Here is a 25,355-nt window from a genome sequence, read left to right on the forward strand (position 1 = left end):
GTTAATACCATGATGTAGCAGTCACCTGTGTGAGAAGTTCTGCTGGGTCAGTGCTTTGCTGTTGATTAACTTTGTATCAAAAGTAAAATAAGTACATTCAAGTTACTTGACTTGGATTCCAAAGAATCAACAGCATGTTGGTCCCAGTCATATAAAATATTTTTTAAGCACAGATTTTTCATTCTGATTATGGTCCATTTCTTCCAGTTGTCCAATTATTTGAATGCTCACTGGAAAACTAAGAGCAGTCTCATGGCTAGGGTGCTAGAGTTCAGATTTTGTTTCTTCTGTCAGTTTCCTGTGAGGCTTTGGAAAATGTTTCTAATATCTATAAAAATATAATTAGAAGTAAAGTATTGATTTATAAACAGGCACAGTGCTGCACTGGTAATCTAACCTGAATAATTTGAATCTACATTGTCCTGTTTCCACCTTTTGGCCTAATTGCAAATAAGAACATTTTCTTCATTGTCCTGAACTTCGCTATCAGTACTTCCAGTTTCTTCTGTTTTGCATGCCTGAGCGAGTTCAAGTGTGTCAGTTGTTTCTTAAACTCATTATTCATAATTTCATCAGTATTGTTGAAAGGATTGAGTTAAACCTTTCTCTCAAAAGGACCAGGAGCTGAGACAGTGAAATAAATATCATTGTCCAGAATAGAAGTGAAACCACTAGTACTGGAAATAAAATGTGCATAATTTCAATTCTGAAACATGAGAATGGGAAAATTTCTGTTCTGTGGTACTGGTGTTCTCAAGAGATTTTTCTAGACTTGAACTGGGGTCTCTAGTTGAGTAGTGCTCATTGCTTTACGAAACTGTACATTTTGAGAAATGTTTTACTTCTTCTTTAAAAGAGCAAGAGATGATGGCAACTTTATACTTCAACAGCCTAAAGCCATTTACTAATCAGTAATCTTTACAGAGTGGGAGTTAACTGCAGCAGTAACTTTCCAACAGACCTCAGGGACAAAAAAACCTGGAGCTGTGATCCCTCAGTGTACTTCTGAACTTGTATAAACTTCATCATCAGTCTCCTGATACAAGATCATTATTGTAAAGTTGTTGCATGGCTTCAAGAACATGGTCTTTCTTTTCAAATCTTGGAAATTAAATAATTGCTTCTGAGGAAGACTCTTATGTACTCATTTAAGGTGTGTCTTCATTAAGCAGTTAGCAATTAGTGCTCCTTTCGTTCTTCACCAGAAGTGTATTGTATAGTTTCCTTTAACAACCTACCTGTATTTTCAGATTTGGTCAAGCTTACTGATTTTAGGAGAAATCATAGATTGGAATTCAAGCACATTTCTTATTCAAGCTTGTTGTGACTGTGCAGCTAAAATTATTTTTGGGGCTTGTAGTCCTCCAGTCCTCTGGTTGTAGTTCTCAAGGGACATGTAAACTGACAGTATGTGCTAGTAAACGCTCTTGGAGGATCTCAGCATGAAAAGTAGAACATACCACTAGAGGTACATGGATGAACAAAGAGTAGTGAAGATGCGCAGTCATTACAAACACCTGCTAGGTGCATCTGAACACATGTGAATAAAGCAAAAGCTATTTTCGAAGAGATAAAGACTATTGCTTCTCTGACAACAAAAAGAAAAATATGTTCAGTCGCTTCTAGTTCTCTCTGCTTTCTTTTATGGCTAACTTCTACTATTCCAGGAGCTGTAGCATGAAGAAACAATGGTTTGAGAAGGTTACCATATGTGTATTCTGCCACCAGCTGAAATAAAGACCTAATAATAAATGCTTTTTTCCCCAAGTTCTTGGGTAAAACAATCAATCCAGTACAGAACAAGTACGGAATAAACTGATTTCAGATATTTAATAATTTCATCAAAATTTTATTAAAAGCATAAAAATTATATCAATTATAATTAAAATTATATTAAATTACCTTTCATAGCTAGTCTGTAGTGTTATTTGCAAGTTTTGCCTGTTAGTATGGTAAGGAGACTTTATCCTGTTTACTTACTAAGTGTACAGTGTCCTGAGAATTCTTCTCCTGTCCACATTACTCCTGCTTTTAGCTAACATTTAATCATAAATTCTGCACCATTCTTTTTGTTATTTTGGTTTCTTCATATGTATACTAGCCCTGTTTTTTTATGAAAACCCTTAGTCTACATGGACCTTTCATTAATGCAATGAGATGTCTGTATTTGGTTTGGATGTTGCTATTCCAGTTACCAGTTCTACTGAGGAGCTTAATTAAGTCCTCTGGGTGTCTTAAATGTAGATGGCCTCCATCCTATTATTAAAATATGCAACTTTCAAACAGATTACAGATCAGAATTGAGGATTTACTTTGATGCAACTGGATAGTAATGATTATTTTCTCCGTGCATTGGAAATGCAAGTTCTTTGTGTTCTTTACGCATGATCCATTGATGATCTGTTAATCTCAATGGCTTAATATAATAATATGTGAAATTTTTGTATTAAGCTTGTAAAGGTATTTGATACCTTTTTGCAATAATGGTAATTACTAGACATACATTTTCAAAACCTGAATCAATAAAGTTCTGCTAGTGCAACTTTGTATACAGTTTTGTATAATACAAGCTGTTCCTTGCCATCTTCAATTTAAGAATTTTTTTGCAAAGTCAAACTTCTGAGAATAATTGCAGCAATCCAGGAGACATAAGAGAAAGCTTCTTGGAAGCCCTTGTTTTGTGATTTGTCATTTTAACTTTATTTTCAAATGAGATCCAATTCTGTAGTAGTAGTTGCAAGGAAGCATTCAACACGAGAATTAAGTCAATGTAGTTGACTAGAGCTGTCAGAGATCCTGAAACAATAGCTCCTAAAACTGTACCAACCTAAATGCCAGTAGTAGTGGTCCAGAGTACTTTACTGTTTGATTGTTCATTGCACTCTAGAAAGTAATACCATGTTTATGTACATATCACTTGCATTCTGAAAAATGTAGAGCCCATACAAGCTGCTAATCAATAAAAAGAGTGAAAGAGCATACATACGTAAATATTAAAATGAACAGCAGCGAACTTTCAGATTTAGAATCTCTTTTCTGAAACAACTTTTGTAAAACTTTAGACTTGCTAACATAATTAATGTCAAATAGGGATATTTCATGCACATTATAATTATTTTCTTGAAGAAAAACTACCCCACTGCTTTTTCTATTGTTTCATTTTTTGTTGGGCTTAAGGCTAATTGTGGTTGCGATTGGGTGGCTTAAACATTTGTTAAAATACATTTGTGTAGAAATTGGAGTCAAATGGACAAAAACCCCCTTAACTAAAGTACTAGACATTGCCATAGATCACCTGCTTTAGATTACTCTGCTTTGAGCAGGGAGGTTGGATTAGATGGTGTCCAGGGTGCCTTCCAACCTCAACTGTTCTGCCAATCTGTTATATGACAGAAGAATTGCATTTAATATACCTACATTAAAAATGGGTTTATCCAACTAGTTTGTATTTCAGATTTTCTTCTTTGTTTTGTTGAAGTATTTTATCTCATTCTATTGTCTTGAATTAAAATAAATAATACTTAAGTCATTTTTATGTGGTATTTATTAATGGAGCTGTTTCTCAGTTCTGAAGGAATATTATCTATATATATAAATTTCATCAAACTTAAGATATTTGTTCTGCACCTACTTGAAAAAAAAGTGGTCTGTGTTACAAGATCTATTTAGAAAAACTTCTTAGTTCTAGGTCACCACTTTACCTTTTCCATGGTTTGGTTTTCTTCTAATGTCTTCATCAGGCCACTACACACTGACATATGATTTGTGATTCCCTAAAAATGGAAGTGTAATAGTTATTCTATTTGGATAAAGGAGCATTATTTTATCCAGGTAATATAAGGAGAAGCTCAGTACAGCTAATGGTGATGCGCTGTAGTTGCTCATGATGAAGCGTTACAGACTTGTAAAAACCGAGCTGCAGGAGAGACTGGATATTGTGTGAGTAAGTGCTTAAATCTTCAATCATGGAACAAAGGCAAACAGCCAACACTTAGTAAAATTTGCATAGTTCAGATTAGGTTGCATTTGATTGCTGACATTTAACAGCGCACTTAGCTGGCAGAGTATCCCTTCAGAACATTTAAACTGTCAGCTTTGGTGGTCAAAATGAGTAAAATTAAACTAGGAGTACTACAACACAATTGAAAAGGAGAAAAAAGTAAGTAAGTAAATAAATCTGAGCTTGACAGAGCTTTTTTAGTCCCACAAGTAAAATTTTAGAATCAAGACATTTCAAGCATTTTTCCTTATTTGAATGAACACACCCACATGCTCTAACTACTATATATATAGATAAAATGTCTGTAGTTAGAAATGTTACCATGCTTCTGATAGACAGTGTATCTTGTTTTCAGTTGGACTCGTTTTGAGCTCTATGGTAAACATACTCTTGCATATTTTTTGGCATTCTTATTGACACATTTTTAGGTTTTTGTTCTTGTGCTGCTTGTTTAATTGATTGCTCCTTAGCTGTATGCCATGAAATACAAGCATACTGGCTCTTTCTGGCCTGTTAAACAATATCCCTTATAACTGTAGTAAAACTTACTAAAGTAATTTATGGAGAGTAAAGGACACAGGAGAGAACTGCTTGAGAATTTTTTGTTTAATTCTCAGTGCAATGTAAAATTCAAGGTAAAAGTTTTCTGATAGCTGTGTCACGTGATGCCATATGTTTTCATTTGATTTGAATTACATATATTTCAGAGTAAGAGCTGGAGCTTGGTCTTTAGAAAAGCTCAATAACTTTGGCAGTTTCATCTCTTTAAGGAGCATAAATCTTTCACCTGAGAAGCTACTGATAATAATACTTATTTATAGCGAACTGTTTTAGTGCAAGTTGATAATTCAATTTGTTTGTATAAGTAAAATGCAATGTTCATAGAATTCAAGAAAGATGAAGAATAGTGGCAGTCATACATAGTTATGTAGATCACACGGTAGAATTTGAGTGTTCAGACAAAGTGTGGTGTTGTATGTAAGAACAAAGAATGTAAACAAAGTCCCTGGTATGGAAAACAGCGACTGTGAAAAGAATTTCAGGTCATTGCAGACAACGCCTGGGCTAATGTCATTTTTGGTTACGAGAGAATGCCAGCGTTGAAGGTAGCATTTGTGAAACAGATGTGCTAAACAGTGTGATTCGGTGGCATTGCATTTTAAATTATGTAGGAAAAATATAGGAGGCTTTGAAGAATGCTCAAAACATTTTTTCCCCTCTAGAGGATATTACAATAAAATTTTATTAGATGGTATCAGGAGCTTGTGAAGAAGTGATGAGTTCTAGCTTATTAAGAAAATTACACGGAAAAAAACCCTAAAATTCAGGCTAGTGAAATTCAAACAAACACATAGGCAATGAAGAATTCTAGAGAGAGGAATTTAAAGACTTCTGAGCTGCCTGTTAAAAGAAAGTAGTAGCCACATATTCTCCTAAAGATAGATATAGATCTTTCTAGAATGGCTGCTTTTGTCACGTAAGCACTGGACAACCAGGTCTGTAATGTCCTGGAATACAGACAGATTGAAAAAGTCTTCCCCCATAACTTAGAAAAAAAGAACATTAAATATCAGTCCACTGCATCAGTATGATTCAGTGCTGTATCAGTGCAGGGTTGCTTCTGGTTGGGAAATACTGCTTGTAGTTCAGTCTCAGCAATATGGAGTACTAACTACAGGTGCGTGAAGTAGAAAAATTTAAGTTCCAGCTCCCCATTAGGCTCCTTGTGTTACTTCAGAGTTCACTAACCTGAGCTGTGTGTAAACAGCTGACCTCAAATACTGGGAATTTAGATAAAATACATGGGTAGGATAGTGCTTTCTCTATCTTGGAGCTCATGAGAGAACTCACTAGCTTTGCAGCACCACTTTGATGGTGTTACCCTGTAGTAACAGCTCTGCAAACTGTCATAGCAGGAGCAGCTGATATGCTGTAAATTTATGTGCTGGTTCAACCTGCTGTAACTTGTGCATGTGCTCATACTTCCAGGGATGACAGGCAAAACATCTTGCCTGTGCTTTCAAAGCATTTGAGCAATCTGTTACAGTGTCTTCAGCTGGTGTCACTGCCACAGCGGAATCAGAATTTGAAGCTAAATGTAACTGTTCCATGAAATGTGTCCATGGCTAATCAGGGTCTCTGCCATTTTCTTACTATGGGAGAGGGAGATTAGTGTCATAGAGCAGAGGCCTTTGTTGTCTTCCAAAAGCGGCTGTTAAATGCATAATTTGAGTAAATTTTAGCTTGATAAATCAGTTCTTGAGATGTCCTTGTCCTTAGAAATGTATCTGATTAATAATTCAGCATGTGCAGGATTGTATTCTTCTGACTGCTTGTGACTTAAAAGAGAGAATTGCCAATACTGAGTGCTCTCACACGTAGCTCAGGGCATAAAGGGCAAGTGGCTTCTACCTCCTGTCTGCTCTTTCTGGTTCTAAGAGAGAATCCTGTAGTGAATACATGCCTTATAAAATAAATGTGATGTGACTAGAATTTATTTGCTACTTGTTTCTTTCTCCTGTTCAAACAAGATAAGCCATGTGTGGTAGCATTTTGGCCAGTGGCAAAAGCACAGTGTTTCAATTCATAGGATCATTGGGCTTTACTATTTATCCATGATTGGTAAACATTTGTGATACTTAGTATTTTGGCACATGGCTATTTTCTTGCTTCCTTTGTGTGAGGAAACAACTACTTCTCAGGTAGTGCTGGATCTGTTTAGATCTACTGAAAGATTGGGCAAGTGCATTGGTGTAAAAAAGCCACTGTTTAGTAAATACAAGTGTAGTTTGGCAAGCCCAGTCTGTTTTTATTCAACCTTCTTTCTAGCATATAAAAAGTAATGCTGTAAAAAGCATCTTCAGAAGAGCACAGCATCAGGCCAGATGTGGTTTGCTTCTGTAGTGTGTGAAATAGAAAGAGAAAGCCTCAGCTGTTCATTTCTGAATCAGTTGGGTTTTTGTCCTGTTAGTGTTAAGCACTTCAACATTGAGTGTTCTGATCATCATAATAGTCTTTGAAACAGTTATCTTTATTTCTAGACAGATTGAGTTATTTATGGCAATACAGGTATTTCACTGGTATTGATTTAATTTATGGCATTAGGAGACCTTTCCTGGCATTGCCATTGCCCTCATCTCTTTTTGAGCATGTGAGCGCTCATTGCAAAATATGACTCAGTATTGTTTTGGAAACAAATGTTTCCAAATAGTCAGACCCATCCACTGAAAGAAGCTTCCATGGCTTTGGAGATTTCTTATTCAGTCTACTTTGCCCAACCCATGTTGATGAAATACAAGTTAGAATTAATCACTGGAGAATTTTTCAAGTGGAATTGAGAGATAATTGTTGTAAAAGGAGCAGCTGATGTCATCACATTTTGTGCAGGATCCTTACCAGTTACAGAAGGATTGGATCTCTTCCAGACAATGGGCTTCATTTGTTGAAAGTAGATGTCCTTCACTGAATATTCACCAGATTCAGTATTACTCATTTATGTCTATCACAGGGTAACTTCTCCAGCTTGAGTGAATATTGTCCTGGTTAAAGCCCAGTTTTTAAAAGGAGAACTAAGAGAGGAAGAGAGTATTTTTTAGATCACTGCTTTCTGGCAAATGCAGCTATGGGCTTAGTAGAGAGGACTTTCTAGTGACAAACTGTCAAGCACTCTGCACTGTATTTCTCATAACACTTAATAGCATGGAATCAGTACTATTTGCTTGGCAGTGTAAGTTGTATGTGATACTTCTGATTTAACATCACTGGCTTTGATTATTTAAGCTGAACATGCTCCTAATAAGACTTTAAGGACGTGATGTCTATTGACCATTCCTCTGTTTAAGAAAGATGGTGAAATGTATAATTTCATTTAAAATTTTAAAAATATCACAAAGATGTGATTCTCTTTGTCTTTTTTGCTTTGTGTTACACATTGCTGTAAAGTTTCATCATGGATGGTAATAGGAGGAAACCTAATTTATCTGGTGACTATATGACAGGTAAAAAGCAAGGAAACATAGAACATGGTAGAATATATTGGGAGTTTCTTAGAAAATGCATCTCATGATGACAGCTTGAAATTTCCTCCAACTTACTCAAACTTGAGTGCATATAACATGCTCCTGTAAAATGTATTTCTAAATATACATGGCAGGGAATAGTTTTTTTGCTTTCTTGCAGTTTCTGGAAGTAGTTGTGCCTCTGAAACACTGGAGAGATGTTGTCTATCAAACTGCTGTCTTAATGTAGGATGAATTACCTGTTGAAGTGGTCCAGTCTGCTGCTAGTCCCCTTTGAAGCAAGCTGGTGCTTAACTCATTAGACTGCATGAATCGCATGCTTTAAAAAAAAAGTTGGCTCTCTGGACCAAGAAAAAAGATCCGTCTGATTCGTAATAGGTCTGTTCTGACAGCTAGACACATGGAAATAAAATACTTTATTTTTCCCCTCCCTCTCTTCAAGGAACAGCAGTACAGAGAAGCATCTTTATGTCGTCAATGTTACCACAAAATATGTGATACAAGTTTTGGATTGAAGTATACATAGTGAAATGAGTCAAGGTAGGAAAATGCAAATAAAGAGGCTTCCACATATAGACAGAGGATTCATGGGCCCCAAAATACAGGCAGGTAACAAGACAGCTCACGTTGTTTAAACATGGTGTGATAAATACATGAACAGTACTAATTTTGCCCATCTAATATCTGCTAATTTTTGCAGTGATTCTTCTTTTGCTGGAATAATTTACTTGGGACCAGGAATGTTTTAAAAATAATTTTGACTGTATTAGCTCAGTTTGAAGTTAGACAGTCCCTTATTATATGTGGTTCCATTAGAAAAAAGGAAGTTACATTATGCATGTTTGTAGTGTACACAGGGGGCTTGTCTACACAATTTTTTTATAAGCAATGAACTACAAATGGGACTTTAAAGCACTTTTTAAAACTAGAATAAAGGTACTTTAGAAAATAGCCTGTTTTGTAATACACATCCCTAGAGCTATATATTTTCCAGTTAAGTGCAGATGTTAATTATTAGTTGGTTAACCTCAAACTTCTTTGGAGCAAAAATGTAAACCTGGTCACATGGCAAGCCCTAGTGTTGAATTCTATCACCAGTACTTCTTAAAAGTTTTCTTAACAATAGTCTTACTTCTTTCCAAATGTTTAAGTAAGTCTACATTCTTTTGCATGCCTAACTGCAGATTGTGGTGGGTGTGTCTTGAATCCTGTATTGGGTGTATTCCAGTTAGATTGCTTTTGTTCCACTTTTGAATGTGATTTGGTAAATCATAATTCTGACACAGTAACTTTGTGCAGATTTGTTTGAATCTCCAATGCTGAGCCAATTTCTTCTGCTATAAATTCTTTGTGAACTTTCATGCATATTTTTTTTCCTTACGTAGATTTTTATTTATAAGTATAATTACCAAAACTGACATAGTTTCACTTATGGTGGAAAGACCATTTATTGCTGTATGACACTGTCATGTTTTTGGTTTTTTTTAATTGTTTTAATCAGGTTGGGAATCACAGCTGTATTCTGACTAGTAGCTATGATGCAGTAAATCTGTCTTAAAATGGTGCCCTTCAAACTTTACTGATTTTTTTTTATTAATTTCTTTTATATTGTGATCCCATAGTCTTATAGTGTGAACGCATGATTACACATTGGTCTCTTATTCTGCCCATTTATGTTGTCCAGCAAATAACTGCAAAGTATATAAAACTTTACTGGTACATTTCTTGATTGTGAACATCACCACCATCCCCTATTTTTTTTTAATGACAAAAAGGGCAGAAATGTGACTTCTACCATTCAATAGCCATTGTCCTAACTGATACAATTTTAGTAACATTAATATAATTGCTCTAGTTTTAGAAATAATTTGTTTTACACTCTGGATTAATTAGTTCTTTTTCTCCACATGAAACTCAAGTCATGTGATGTAGTTTACTAGTGATAAGAAAAATAGAATTTGTGTCTTGAAAATGTAGACTGAATCCTTTTCTGTTTCTGTTTGGAAGCTACTTGCTTTCTCAGTCTAGTTTGCCAAAAAGACTGTAAAATACTGTCTGTCCAGCTTGCTTTAGTAGTAAGAAACATTTAGAGCCGTTGTTTACTTAAATACATTAGAGCAGTTAGTTAACTGATATTTTCTTCTATTTGCAGAAAAGAATTGCTTTTTATCTCTCTGTGGAAGGGGCACAACATAAAAGCTCTATGAGTGTACCAGCCATTCCTTCCCACTTGTAAGAATGTGGCATTACAGGAATTATTTTGCCTTGCCTTTTAAAGTAGCTAACAATTAGATTATAGTTTGGGATGCTGCATATGCTGTCTATTAGCTGACATTGATACTGTATGAAGCAAGAAGTGTGCACAACTGTCCTTTGTGGTTTTGTGTCCATGTGTGCTGGCACAGTAAGTTGTGCAGTTGTGGTGAACCTGGGGAGCTGATATGTGGTGAAAGGGTAATTGTTTTGCAGGATGAGTTTTTAGCCAGGTCAGTGTTCCAGTTCAGTTCCTAGTGCAGATTTCCAGTCTTGTTCAGTCTCAAAAGAGAAGTGGAGAGCAAGACCAGATGACTTGGACAGCTTAGATTTAATCTGATTTTGTCTCTACTGTATAGCCAAATTGCTTTTTCTAAAGAATGACTTCTCAATGTTATTTCTCTCTGCATAAACACCTGGAAGATGTTTTTGTATTAAAATGCATGGAGTGCGTTTTAATCTCAAAGAAGATTTTAAGATTTTTTTTGTTTCTTTGTTTCCTTATGCTGTATTTTGGTTTTTTTTCATTCCCTTATCTTTCTTTGAGAAATAAAAGGACAAATATTAAAAACTGAGGAACATGAATAGCGAATTTCCAAGTTTGTAAAACTGTTATTTCACTTCTTCCAAGGTATTGTTAAGGTTAAAAGTGGGTGGGGGAAAGAGTAGTATCTAAACATTGAAATGTTTTCCATTTCACTGTGTCCTAGTTTGAAAAGCAAAACCAGTGAGAGGCTCTCAGTCAGAAATGCAATTTATTAGGAAAAGGAAACAAAGAACCAAATACATACAATAGCACAAAAGAAGGACCACAGACAGAGTTAGAGATACAACCTGACACTTGCTGGCTAGGGCGGTGGTAGCAGATATGGTTCTGTCCAAGCAGTGGTCCTGTAGACTGATGTAGTTTCCCTCTGGAGGTCCAGTGTAGAGAAGGTCTCAGCTGTTCCTCTTGGAAGAGGGGCTCTACTTGCTGTCTGCACAACCCCGCTTATATCCTTGATGGCATCGTTTGGCTCCTCCCTCTGGGCAGAGCATCTCACAATAGAATGCTGTGATTTTATCAGTCATGTGGCTAAAAGAACAGGTCCTCCTGGAGGGACTTATCTCTGAGTCACCAGATAAGGAAAGAAAGGGATTGCAGCTCAAGGTGGTAATGGAATACACCCCAATATTATAACCTAAGACACACTGTAATCTGAAAACTTAAACATCTAAATGGACAGCTGTACTATTTGCACTCAAACTCCACTCATAATCTCACCTTTTGATATGCTTGCTGAAGTTGATGTGTGCAGATGCTGAACATGCAGTACTTTCGTAAAACTGGTTTTAAATTAAAGTTTATAAGGAATCTAGTACATTATTCATTCCAGCCACAAGGTGACTTGTACAGTTGTTGCTCTTACAGAGCTGGAATTAGATGAGAAAGTATATATTCGCTACAAAGGACAGTATACAGCACTAGCTAACTCAAAGGTGGTTTGTTTGCCAGGTTTGCTCTTTTTGGCCTGGGCTGATCTTGATTGAGAAGGTTAAATAGTGTGATGGATGTCACTTATGCTGAGGCCAAATGTTGGTCAGTTGTGTTTGGTCGATAGTTGTTCTCAGAACTATTATGTTAGAGCTGATGTTATTCCTATAATAGCAAAGCCTATGGTCATGATACCATTAATGATTTTTTTCTGTATGTTTTGGTAATTTATTGCAGTTTTCTGTAGTTTTAGCAGCAACCTTAAATTTCATTAAATTGATGCTTTCATCTTCAACAGATTTACTTTTTATGTATCTCAAACTTTTTCATTATTCAGTGCCTTACTGTTAATTGGCTTGCTTCTTTATATTGTTTATCAAATTGTAGTAAATCATTGGGGGTTTTAACTGAAATATGAGCTACACCTAAGCAACAAATGAGAAATACGGCTTTATATATGTAAATTTTGATACAGACTTTTGGTCCTTCTGTGAGCTGAGACAAGAAACAAATGACTTTAGATCTTGATCTAGATCAGCAAAGTCTTCCAAGTGGCATCAACTGGTCAATTCATATTGGTTTTTCACCTTCAGAGAAGCATCGACTGGTTTGGTTTGGAAGGGACTTTTAAAGGTAATTTAGTCTAACCCGCTTGCAATGAACAAGGATATCTTCAGAGTTACCAAATTTTAACTAGTTCCCATCTCATCTTTTCCTCATCTGCTGTAGGAATTCTGGAGCCCCTGTTTATCAGTGTTCCATATAAATTCTTGGTTAAAAGTACACCAGGGTTGCAGTCACTAAAAAGAGTAAAAATATGCCAGAAATATTTTTCTTGGTGTGAAACATTAGGATGATTTTCAATAACATGATAAAACACTATATTTTCTCATTTTCCCTAGTAATTAGCACAAGGTGCTCAGTGACTCTAACCAATTATTCGGTGAGTAGGCATAATCTTTTTTATAATTTCCAGTCAAAAATTCAATCCAAATTACACATTCACTCTGAGAGGGTTTTTTCATTGTAATACCAATGTATTTATAAATTTTTTTTGGAAATTATCTGCAAATATGAGCTATGGTAATGATAGTAACTTGTATATGAAAAACTGAGATTTCAAAATGAAAATACTATATTTTAATTTTTTAAGCTTTTGTGGGGTTTCAACAGAAAGTTATTATGGATGTGACAATCTGGTCAGAGAGCAAGAAAGCTAGATAAGTTTTCCCAGAATCAGCCTGGGAGACTTTAGGGAGTTGAAGATAAACAATGTTTATTATTATAAACAACCTGCAGGTGTTGTTTTTCCTACTGTCTGTTTTCTTGTTATTCTCATAAGATTATTTATAAAAGGGCTTCTTGTTAAATTAGCCAATCAGGTAAAATGTATTGTTTAATACATTAAATACACATGTTCTGATACAGGTAGACCTGTATCAGAACAGTGTATAAAAAGAAGCAGTCCGAAGTAAATGGGCATGATATACCACTCAGCCTTCTGATGACTTTGTATTATTTCTTACTAAACAGTGACAACTTACTGTTTAAATTTCTGTAGCATTAGAGTGCTTAATGATTTAATTAAGCATAGAACTACTTTGCCATTTACTAAACCATTTTACCTGTCTCAATGTAATAGAGGCTCCCTCTGCCTTTTTAACATATGACCTACTCAGCATCACAGTAGAATTCCGAGGGAGAGGTGAGAATGCTCTCTGTTTACTACAGTGATACTCATCTGCCTCAATGATGAACCTTTCTGTATGCATTGGTGTCTGCTTCATTGGCATAAATTTCTAACTGCTGTGACAAATGAGATATGCATTATGCAAGTAGATCATTCAGCATGTTGTTCTGACTTGCAGATTTCAGGTCTTTACTCTGTATCCTATGTAGCTAAGATTTTATGAGAGAGTCGCTATCAGTTATACAAATACACTTTAATAATACATGTGAGGAGTCAAAGGCATAACTAATAGCACTTTGTTCTGGCGCTTACTAAGCTTTTTATCAATAGATTGGCCCTGTTCTCCTCCAACACCAATACATCCCACTCTGTGTTTTGTTTTTAATCTCTGTTTTTCTTTTTGCACCGCCTCTTCATGCAGTGTATTTTTGTTTTGGTTTAGTTATGTTGTGGTGGTGGCGGTTTTTAGGGGATTTTATTTGCATTTTTGTTGTTTTCTGTGTTCACTGGATACTGACCATAGAGGTAATGAGAACCTAGGGAGGGGGAATCTTTGTGTTTTAATGCAGTTATTTTTGCTATTAATGCACACATTATTAATGCTTTTAGACAAAACCATCCTATTATTGCTCAAGCATTATTTTTATATTTATTGAAAAACTTGCGTATTATCTCAGTCAGAAAGGATATAGTCTTAAGGCTGCACCACGGGAGGTTTAGGTTGGACATTAGGAGGAAATGTTTTCACAGAAGGGGGGGTGGTTGGGCATTGCATTGGACTTGCCTAGGGTGGTGGAGGAGTCACTGTCCCAGGAGGTGTTTAAGAAAAGACTGGATGTGGCATTCAGTGCCATGGTTTAGTTGACATGGTAATGTTTGGTCATAGGTTGGAGTTGGTCTGGGAGGCCTTTTTCAGCCTAATTCTATGATTCTGTGACACTGCCAGTGTATCGCTGCTATCGTAGATTTGGGGAAAGGGAGAAAGGATGGTAAGAGACAATTCAGATCTTAACAGAGCAATGGAGAGATTAAGTAATCCTTCAGCACATTTTGACATTAGTTTAAAATTGGAAACTAGGTTGCTGGCTGATTTTTTGAAGGAGATCCTTTGTTTTCAGTGCAGAAAGGTAGTCACTAGTTAGTTGTGCTGTGCACAGAATTTCAGCATTTTAAAATATAACAGCCAGCAAGATTACCTTGTAAAATAGGACTGTTTGGACTGGTGACACTACATCTGCAACAGATACTTCTGAGTAATACATCAAAACATTTTTTAAAGAATACAGATACTGCTATAAATACATTGCCTTGGCAAGTGAGGCATCCAATCTACACAGTTTTTCCAGCCACTCTGAAGGGCAGAGAATATACAAGGCAACCACATGAAATAATATGTACAAGACAAGTAGTCTTTGGATACACACTTTCTGTAGAGTGCTCAGATGTTTAATTTTTTTTTGCTGTAGCACTGAAACAGAAAAAGATTTTGTAGTTGTAATCATATGAAGAAGTAGAACAGTGTGTGGGTTCTTAATCATGGTGACAAGCCTAAGATAAGGATGCTACAAAGTCTGGGCATTCTTTGCAGAGACAACAGCCTACTGCAGGCAAATAGCCATGAAAGCCTTCCAGTGCTGCCAAAAGACACTAGACTTTACAGAAGATGAAAAGAGGGGGATGGATGCCAAATTCAGGCTGAGGAAGGAAAATAGTATGTTAAAAAAAACCCTAAAAGAGGAATTAAGATACTTGATAGTATTGCAAAATGTGTAGAATAAAATAATAGCATTGACTGTATTACTGAAAGAGCATTCATTTACATATTTTGTAAAACATGAAAGAAGACAGCATAAAAATAGCACATTTAAAGAATGACAAATGCTGTGCCTGCATTTAGCATCTATAGACTTCAGTGTGCTTTAGTGGATGTTAAGGTCTTTGTTCACCTGGAAACGAATCAATAAAGACCCTGCTTGTTAGAACCGCAGCTGAGGGTGTGGCAGATACCTGAAGACTGTATATGCAGTAGAAACCAAAAAGCTAGAATGTAGATTCTTTTAAAATACCTTGGAAAAGTCCAAAAAGAGCTCATTTCATTTACTTTTGGTTTCAAGGACTTTTCTTCTATAAGACTCTTACTCTATCATGTCTTTTGTAAAGCAAGGAGGCTATTTAATATATTGACAGGCAAAATAAAATAAAACATTACTGTAGTGTGATTTCCATATACTGTGCTCTTTAGTGTGAAGGAAAACAATTTTAAAAAATACTGAAGAATGTTGTAATCTGACTTTTTTCTAATGCTGCTGTTGTTTCCACTGTTCAAAATGGTTGTATTTACACTTGCACAGTACCTCTCAAATTAATCCTCAGTATCTGTTGATGATAAGTATAATTATTGAACAACTCCAAAATTGGAGTGAAGTTTAAAAATTATATGAACAAAAAAGGAGTGGTAACATTTTTGTGTATGTGTGTGATACAAACTTTAGAATTGCTCAGGATTTACAATTCTATTAGATAAATCCAGATTCAAACCATCAGTTTTCAAGAATATGGTTTCTCTAAGTCATGTATGGAACTGCTCCCTCCGTAACTGCATTACAGAATTGACTTTGGCTGAGGATGGGTTCATGGCACACCTGGTGCTGCTGTTGCCAGATGAAAATTGTTTCCTCTGTGTAGCTGTTTGAAAGATCCTGTCATGAGAATCTTTAGGAAAAACTATAATAAGGATTGGAGGTATGTGCAATCTCAACTTTAAAAGCTTGAATGGATCCAGAGCACTTTATCTTTCTGTTTGCTTGCTGTAGTTTCTCCCTGACATAGAAATGTGTTGCATGTTCTGCACCTTCATGCACAACCTTTTTTAGAAGACTCGTGAGCAGGCGTATCTTTCACTAATACGTTTTTAAGTAAGTTTGTTGTAAAGGATAATACTGTCTCCCACATTGCTTAATTATGTAGTAATACAACAAATGGACAATATTTAGGCCATTACATCACTTAATGTGAGCTATGGTAATAGGACTACTTGATTTTAGTCAAGTTTGTGATTAAATATATTAATGTTGCACTGAAAGGTTTTGTTACTTTGGTGATTGAGGCTGTATATTTTTTTTATTAAGTTAAAATGACTTTGTTACCTTTAGTGTCTGACATAGTATGTTTTAGAGGTTGACATCCAGAGAATATCTGTTAATTTGTGTGTGCTGAGCCAGATTTAGCCAACAGCAAAATTTCCATCCAGCTGCTTGCTTGTGCAACCCACCACCCCCAGTCTGGTAATGCAAGGGAGTAAAATAGGAAAAACAGAAACAGTAAAACAATAGGTTGAAATAACAACAGGGAAATTGCTTACCAATTACCATTGCAGGCAAAACAAACTGTTTGGGAAAAAACAGCTGATTTATTGCCAACTAAAATTGATTCAGGTAGTGAGAAACAAACTCAAAACAGCACACCTTTCCTCCCCCTTCCCCCAGGCTCAGCTCTATTTCTAATATCCCTACCCTTGCCATGCAAGCTTACATGGAGAATGGCAGGGGGGTTGCAGCCACTACATAATGGTGTCTGTCTGCCTTCTTCCTCATCATGTCTTTGCTCTGATGTGGGCTCTCCATGGGCTTCAGTTCCTTCAGGAATATCCTTGTGCTCCACTGTGGCATCCTCCATGCACTGCAGGGAATATCTGCTGTTCCATGGAGATGTTCCTCCTCCACTTTCCTCTGACTTTGGTGTTCCCTTTCTTAACCATTTTGTCCACGTGTGTCCGCAGCTTGGCTGAGGGACTCAGCTGTGCTCTGCAGTGTGTCTGTTGGGTCTGGCTGTGTCCTGCACAGGGCCTCTGGCCTCTTCCCACAGCAACCTCTCCTCTGTCAACCACTTGCCACATAAACTTGCAACACAGTTAGTAAGATATTAAAGAACACAGTTTATTTCCTGGGTCATTAGATTCTGTCCCTTACTATTACTGTCACACATGTAGTAATTTCAAAAGCTTACACAGAAATTTGGAGGGTGTCTGTAGTAAGGAAGTACTTCCTTGTAATTTGCTGCTTGTCCAAAAAGAAAAAAAAAGCCTAAAACAAAAAATATGTTAATAATTTCTTTATTGGAATAAAATGTGTGATGAGGATTACCAAGTGTTGCATATTTTCTTATGGGTAGCCTTAGAGCAGTGTTTGTATTTGTGGAGTACATTGTCTAGCTTTCAGCAGCTCAAGGAGTGGGCTAAAATGACAGTTACCTGCAAGTGAGAGATCTTAATGCAAATACAAAACCAAACATTTCAGGAAATATTTATAGAATTATTTAGTTCTGTTTGAAGAATACAGAATGATAAAACAAACAGTATGTGATGTCATTTAGTTGTTACCATAAACTGATGTGACTCATGAGAGTGTGTATACTCTACAGTGTGTAATTTTGGGGAGATTACACAAGCTTGATGTTGTCCAGGAATTTATAGTCAACATTTCTGAAAAGTGGTTATGAAAGATTGTACTGACGAAAAGACTGAAAACCTTATCACAAGGCCAGAGCCAAGGGTTTTTGCCTGCAGTTCAGAATAACAAATAAATTTTGGCAATAATTTGTGGTGCTTTTTCTCTAACTAGCTCTGCAGCTGACAGAAAAATACCTGTTGAGCAAAAATGTTTCAGTAGATGTTGTAGTTCAGGCAAAGAGATGAGTTGTGGCTGGAGCAGTGTACACACATTGCAGTATTTAAATAGGCAGATGACCCTCCTGTAGAAGTGAAAGTTCAGTTACCACAAAGATTTTTTCTTCGAATATCTGTCTGTACACCATTCTCCATTTACATGTGACTTGTGTTACTTGCACCAGGAAAGACCAGTAAGATAGACTTGTGTGGCAGTGTCAGTCTTTAATGAATGGTTGTGGAGGGAAATGGAAACCAAAAGCTGTGTGACTACTCTGCTCCCCCTTTTTACTACTGACTTGTTTTTGCATATTTTGCAAGATGTGGTGAAGTACACCTCCTAAGTTTACCTGAGACTAGTAAATATACTCTTTTATGTTCAGCTATGCTTTGGTCAGTGTGGTCTAACATAGTCTGCCTGTGTTGCTTTCATATGGTTGTGTTTCTTACCAGAATAGCAGCTTGGACTGGGCTGCCAGCCTGTGAGTGCCAAGAGCTCGATATGATAGCTAAAATCTGTAGTTGGGGCCAACTGCATTCACCTCCTTTGTATGTTTTAGCTCATTTTAGCTGGCTTCATAGTGATTTTTGACACTCATTCTAGAAATAGTTCCTGATATTGTCCAGCTGCTTACATGAGTAATCTGTCAATAGAGGAAGCAAAAATAATATTTTGTGTGGGGTTCATTTTATAGATGGGTCCTTAATAAGCAAGTACTTGACCTCACCTTGTGTGTCTTAAGAAAAGAAGAAAATACTATGACTGTTTTTGGTAACTCAGTCATCAGCTTAAATAATGGTTTGTATATAGCTTATCTTTGCTTTTTGAGATATTTACCTTCTTTAGTCTCCATTATTTCTGGAGATACTTTGAAATTGTCTTATCAAACTTTGGACTTTCCTGGTTTTAGTTGGACTGCATAACAATAAATTTTTTGAGTTATATTTCAGTTATTTTTGGTTGGTGATAACAGTAGGGAATAGATGTTCCTTTCTGATGATGTACCTTTGCATCCTGTAAATGGCTAGGCTTATCAGTGGTACTTCTGAGATGGTTTTCTAATGTCTCAGCAGGAATTCAAAAAAGATCCATCCTAATCAATTGCAGTCAGGAGGAGGTAGTTTTATGGATATAATCAGAATATATTTGTTAAATTGATGTATTAAATAAACTGATTCAACTTTTGTGCTTCTTCTTGGGGTTTGCTCATTGTTTATGTGTAAAAAAAAACCAGTGCCTTTCTTACATATTGGACTAAAAAATATATGTTAAAAATTCTCAGTAAGACAAAGATAGCAGCCTTGCTTTTGGAACTTATCATTGATATGTTCCATCACCAGTAATTCCCAATGTAAATTCTAGCCTGAGAGATCTCAAAGGTCTTCTTTAGATACTTCATGGTTCAAAGTATCTAATGGTCTTCAGTTTCGTGTGACTATTGCATTGCTTGCTAGACTGGAGAAGACAGGATTTGGTAAACACATGGTCTCTTAGGCCTAATATTTCAAATGATTAAGACAGCTTATGCTTGATGTAAAAGCTGTCAGTGAGCAAATTAATTGCATGGATGTCAGTTGGAGATGTCAGTAAAAATCAGTGTTTCAGATATAATTTAGCTTGATGTTACCTTAACCTGAGAGGAGTTTGGCCTTTGGAAGATAGCAAATTCAAGGAAGCTTGTGGGATTCTTGTTCAAATCTCCATACTGCCCAGAGATCTGCTTTTCTTTAATCTTTGTTCCCCACCATAGCTTAGGGTGTCACACCAATGTGCATCTAGTTATACAGAGATTTCTAATTTTAAATTAAAGACAAAAAAACCCAGCTCTTCTCCTTCACTAAGGATCCCTGCAACAAGGCTGAGGAACAATCTAATTGCAGTGAGTCAAAGGCCTCATCTTCCTAGTGGTGGGGTTTGTTTGTTTGTTTGGTTGGTGTTTTGAGTTTTTTTGTTTGGTTGGTTTGGGTTGGGTTTTTTGGGGTTTTTTTGTCTTCATAAGAGTTAGAGATATGACATGTTACAAGGAACAGTTACTGGCTAAATAATTATAAATAACCAAACACTCCATTTGGATTTCAACAAATGTAAGGAAAATATTTTTTGGTCCCTTTTACAGGTGTTACTGAAATAAGTGTTTTCCCACACCCTAGGGAAAAACTGAAAGTGTTGGCACAAATATTTAATGTATGTGAAATAAGGTCTTTGCACCCTGTTCTTGATTATGTTTTGAGGATATCTTGCTGCTGCGAGGCCTAATTTCATTATTCTTGTTTCTCTGACATTGAGTATTCTGTAGTATCCAGGTCTGCAACGTGTGTAGTTCTCCCTTTCTTCTCAGTAGTTGTGAAAAAGCTGACTTGTTTAATGACTCTGGGAGAAGATTGAAAGTTTTATTTCATAATTGAAGAATTTACATTAATGTAATATACTACTGAAGAACTCTTTGAGATTAAAAGCATGAACTCTTATATTTCTGAATGACTTAGCAAGAGTCTTAAGGGGGAAAGATCTTCCCAAGTTTTGTTAGGAAAGGGATTTGTCTTCATTAAAGCATTACCTTACTTACCAGTCCATGTATGCTATTTGTTTGCTTTGTGTTAGAGGGAAGGAAGGGTGGCTATAGTTTCATAAGCTATGTTAGCACTAGAAAGTAACTGAGACCTGTGCCTTTTCAGTAGCTCTTTTCTGGTGGTATTCAGTGAGACAGGCTTGACAAGCCCACCCCAGTGAGCAGCATAGCTTAGACTGAAAGCACCATCTGAACTGTGCTCAGGATGCCCGTGTTGTACCTACCAAACAGGGTAGATGATGTACTCCTGTTACAACCTGATGTTGCTCTCTGAAGCCTCTTCCTGGAGAAAGGGTGAGATTGGCCAAGGCACAGGAACTTTTATTGCATGAGGAAATTACTTTGAAATTGAATAATTGAATTCTAATAATATTCCACTTTAAAAAAAATCATTTTGGAATTGTTTTTACAAGAGGATTGTTAGTTTTCCAATTCTCTGTAGGTGTCACTATTCACAGTTCATTTTTCAAGTGTTTTTGAATGTAAGTGGTTCAACAGTTGGTTGAAAATACCAATTTTCTTTTTAAGATGGTAGTGTCATGTCTTTTGATTTCTAATTATTTTGCTTTACTGTTAAAGGAAAGAAATCCCTTATGATTTTTTTTCTGCATCCTGTAGTGATGCGTGATGTGTTTGTGTGCATTCTTCTTCTAATACTTGTCCATGCTTAGTTAGTCCTTCCACTTTAAAAAATTGTACTTAAAGTACTTCTAATAGATTGCAAGTGTATGAAAAGCCATTTGTCTTCCATCTTCTGCATCTCTTTATTAATTCCCAGCCCAAATTTCCTAAAATCTCAGAGTTTTGGCATGCTTCTAAATGCTGCTGTAGTCTCTATATTACTCCCACACCATTGTTACCCAGGGCTTTGCTTAGCTTCTTCTAATGGGATCAGCTTGTTCTGTAGCAGAAGTATCACAGCAAAATATGACTCCATGTAGACCAGCATTGAACTGTTCTCTGAAGTCATATTTATCTAGATTTTGATTTAGTTTTTGTTTTCTAAATATAAAGAAAACATCTATTCAAAATGTTTCCAGCATTGAGTTCAGTTTATGAGAGTTCTGTAGTCAGTTTCTAAATTAAGAATTGCAGCAGTTTGGAACATCATTTATGAAAAGTTAGGTGTACTGTATCACAACTGTAGAACATGTTCTCATTCATTATTGGAAATTAGAGTAGTCAGAATGGATTCACTCAAGGTAAATCATTCTTAGCCAACCTGATTGCCTTCTGTGATCATCTACATGCTTTGTTCAGACAGTTTTCCCATGAGATTGTAAGTCTTCTAGAGGAAATAAATGGAAGCAGTATCTATAGAAGCTCTCCCCTTGATGGAATATGAGCCAACAGGTAGTCATGTATGAGTGGAATTCCATCTGGAACAGATTCTGTTTTCTCTTGGAATATATACACAGACATTCATGTGCTCCTTTTCTATCTTGTTTGCAAGCTTTATTCCTGGACTGGACAATTAAATAAGTTCCCTTATTAATAATGTTCATATTTTTATTTTGTACAGAAATTTGTCCAATTTGATCTTGGTGGGAGAAAGTTTTTAGAAGTTTAAATCAAAGTCAGTGTTTACAAATGATGAAAAAGCACTTCTCTGAGGAGCTTGAATAATAATTCTCACATTGTCTAACTTGTACTGTGAAATTAGGTTCGTAAGTTTGGGCAAGGGGCTGGAGAAGATGAGTTTCAGAGGTCCCTTCCAGCTTCAGCATTCTGTGTAGACTACATCTCAGTTTTATCCCTATCATTCTGCATGGCTGAGCATTCTGGTTGTCAGAAGACATAAGTTCCTGTATCTTTTCATTACTTTATCATTCTGGTTTCAGTTCTCTTCTGATAATATTGAAGTTTTCTATCTTGGGGTTGCTACAAATTTTTCTTGTAATAGGAAAAAATAGAGAGTAACTGAAGGATTATGCTTGGTATATGCTCCTAATAGTAATGTATGGCAACCATCTTCCTAACAGTAAGATGGCAACCATCTTCCAGAAGAAATACCAGACTGACTTTCTTAATATCTCTTTCATTGGTCAAGTATGAAAAATGCTTTATTTTAATACTTCAGTATCATTTATGCCACTTGCTTTTAGAAGTATGGGTTTTGCAGGTGAGCTTTCTTTCTATACTGTGTGAAAATACTCCATTTCTGTTATTTTTGAAGTACTGATTTTTTTTTTTATTATTATTATTATTATTATTATTATTATTAATAATAATAATAATAATCTATAGTGATGTTTAATTGGCAGTGTCTTCTTTTCAGAGAGAATGGCCAATTTGCTCACTGAGTATCCAATAATATCTCAAGGCTTTGTGTGCTGCCTTTTTTCTGTGTTAAAGCAACAATTTTTGTGTTCTTTCATTTACCACTTCATTCAGTGCCTTACAAATACTTGTGACTGAGCCTCAGCTTTACTTGTAGGTGCTTTAATTAGCAGTCTCCTTGAGTCATACTGGGATGCTTGACCTGCAGATTATTAAGCCAGTGCGGACCTCATTCTTTCAGGTCCATGAAGAGGGCACAGAACAAAAACATTTCAGTTGTCTCTGCCATCAGTGGCCAATTTTGTATCCAGAAATTCTGTGGAGAGTGGTCATATGCAGAATCTGCTGTTGAGCACCACTTCCACTGGTTCTACAGATGTGAAGAAACTGATGAACAATTATTAAAATCACATAATCTGTAAGTGGTTGCAGTAGCAGTGCTGTTCTAGTGGTACAAATTTGTTTCTCTGTATCTCCAAAAAGAAACAGGAACAAAAGATTAACATGTTTAAACCATGAAACTCACTAACCTTTTCCCAAGCCAAGTTTTTAATTCATGTAAAATGGCAGGTCTGTGTAGCCTGAAATCCTCAGTGGGTAGATATTTTTTTTCTCCTTGTGACTCTATTGGAAAGAATCTACTAGAATTTTTAATGGGTTAGTGCAAACCATGGTTGCTGTTACTGGAGTCTGGGCTTCAAACTCAATACCGTGATATGTGGTGCACTTTAATGATTTTGCCTAAATGATGGAAATACACGACTGTTCTTAACAGTTAGCAGGATCAGACTTGTAATAATGTCAGTTTTAAGTAAAAATAGCAGTATAACCAAATATCACAATAAATAAATCAATACTATCAAGGATCAAAGTAAGTAGCTGTGTAAACCATGTAACTGAGCAGCTGTTAGCCTAATTGGAGTCTTAGCTCAGCAGTAACTTGTTTGCTTTCTTGGAATCAAAAATGAAAAGCAGCTCAGAATGTGTGTTCTATAAGATTTCCCTGGAGTTAAGTGGTAAGTTGACTCCGCTCAGTCAAAAGCCATAGTGTTTTTTACAGGGTTTTTTGCACATAAAGGAGAGTACAGGGAAAGGGAACAGAAGGAAATAGAAGGAAACTCTGTTTGTACATGTTCTCTTTTTCATTCAACAATAAAATTACATTTTCAGTTCAGCAAGAACTGTTAAATAGCTGTTTAACTTGAAAGGAACCTGAATTTAAGTACAATAAATTTAGATTGTGTCACTGTTCTGTTTATTCTGGTGCTTTGCAATTTTGTCATAAATTACGACATAAAAAACCAAAAGGATTATAAATTAACTATAACTTAGAATACCTGGACAACCATTAAAGCTAAGGTATTTTTTAAATGCGAAAAAACTCATGCTTTTGAAAGGAGTCCATAGCTAGTAGTGCATATAAAAAGTGTAAGTTCAGAACTGATTCTGACTGTCAAATTCTAGGAAGCAAACATCTGAATTTATAAAATTCATGGGGGGATAAACATGTATATTTGTATATACAGAAATTCAGTCTGTATTCCAATTTCAAATTTAGCTTGGATTGACTTGGTTTGTTCACTTGTTTGTTTTTTTTTTTAAGCTGCAGTGAGCATTCAGGCAAATTACTTCATGAACTAGTTTAAGTTTCCCCCTGAACATGATCCTGTGATACATTTTAAAAAAACCTACAACCCACTTTTTCCAACTTAGCAACAAAAATAATTTAAAAAAACCCCAAACGCAAATCTTTCCCAAAACCGACCAACCAAACTTGAATAGAGAAACCGTAGAACTTTAAACAACTATAATAGTAATAGTACTATAATATTAGTTTTCTGATAATTATATTTGGATGGGGGACTCCTTTATTCAAAATTGATCCTAAGTACAGCCATCAGTATACACTCAAATTTGTTGGTGACTTGGTATAGAAAATAAATGGTTTGCTGCCGCTGCACAAATCAGTCCTCTCAGTCCACATGCTACTAATATATGACTTTTTTGACCTTAGGGGGTGAAGAGGTTTCCTGCCATATGAAGTTTATACTGTCCTTTATTTTTACCTTTTAAAAACCTCTCAAACCCGTAGTTCTTAGTTTCTTTAGTTTACCCTTTCTCTTAAGGAATTATTGTTTGAAAAACTTGGTACATAAATAATAAATTTATTCTCCTGAAATATCTTAAAAGACATGGGCAGAATCCGTAGATGATGACTTCAACATTAAGAATGCATATATAGATTGTATTTCAACGCTGATGAGGAGAAATGATGGAGTTGACCTGCAAGAAGAGTAAAATTCACCTTGGAAAATGGACTTGTAGTACCATTTTTTTGAGCAATTACTTTACTTCTAAACATAAATGAAGAACAATACATCTGACCCCAATTTTGAAAAAGAGGCA

The 25,355-nt window shown here is 35.9% G+C and overlaps 1 protein-coding gene across 1 annotated transcript in view; it reads left to right on the forward strand.

The window, feature by feature from the left end:
- REV3L (REV3 like, DNA directed polymerase zeta catalytic subunit) overlaps positions 1-25,355 on the forward strand; it is a 114,559-nt gene that overhangs the window by 17,574 nt on the left and 71,630 nt on the right. The gene's annotated exons all lie outside the window — the stretch shown is intronic.

This window comes from Lonchura striata, chromosome 3 (genome assembly GCF_046129695.1).
Source record: "Lonchura striata isolate bLonStr1 chromosome 3, bLonStr1.mat, whole genome shotgun sequence".
Taxonomy (NCBI): Eukaryota; Metazoa; Chordata; class Aves; order Passeriformes; family Estrildidae; genus Lonchura; species Lonchura striata.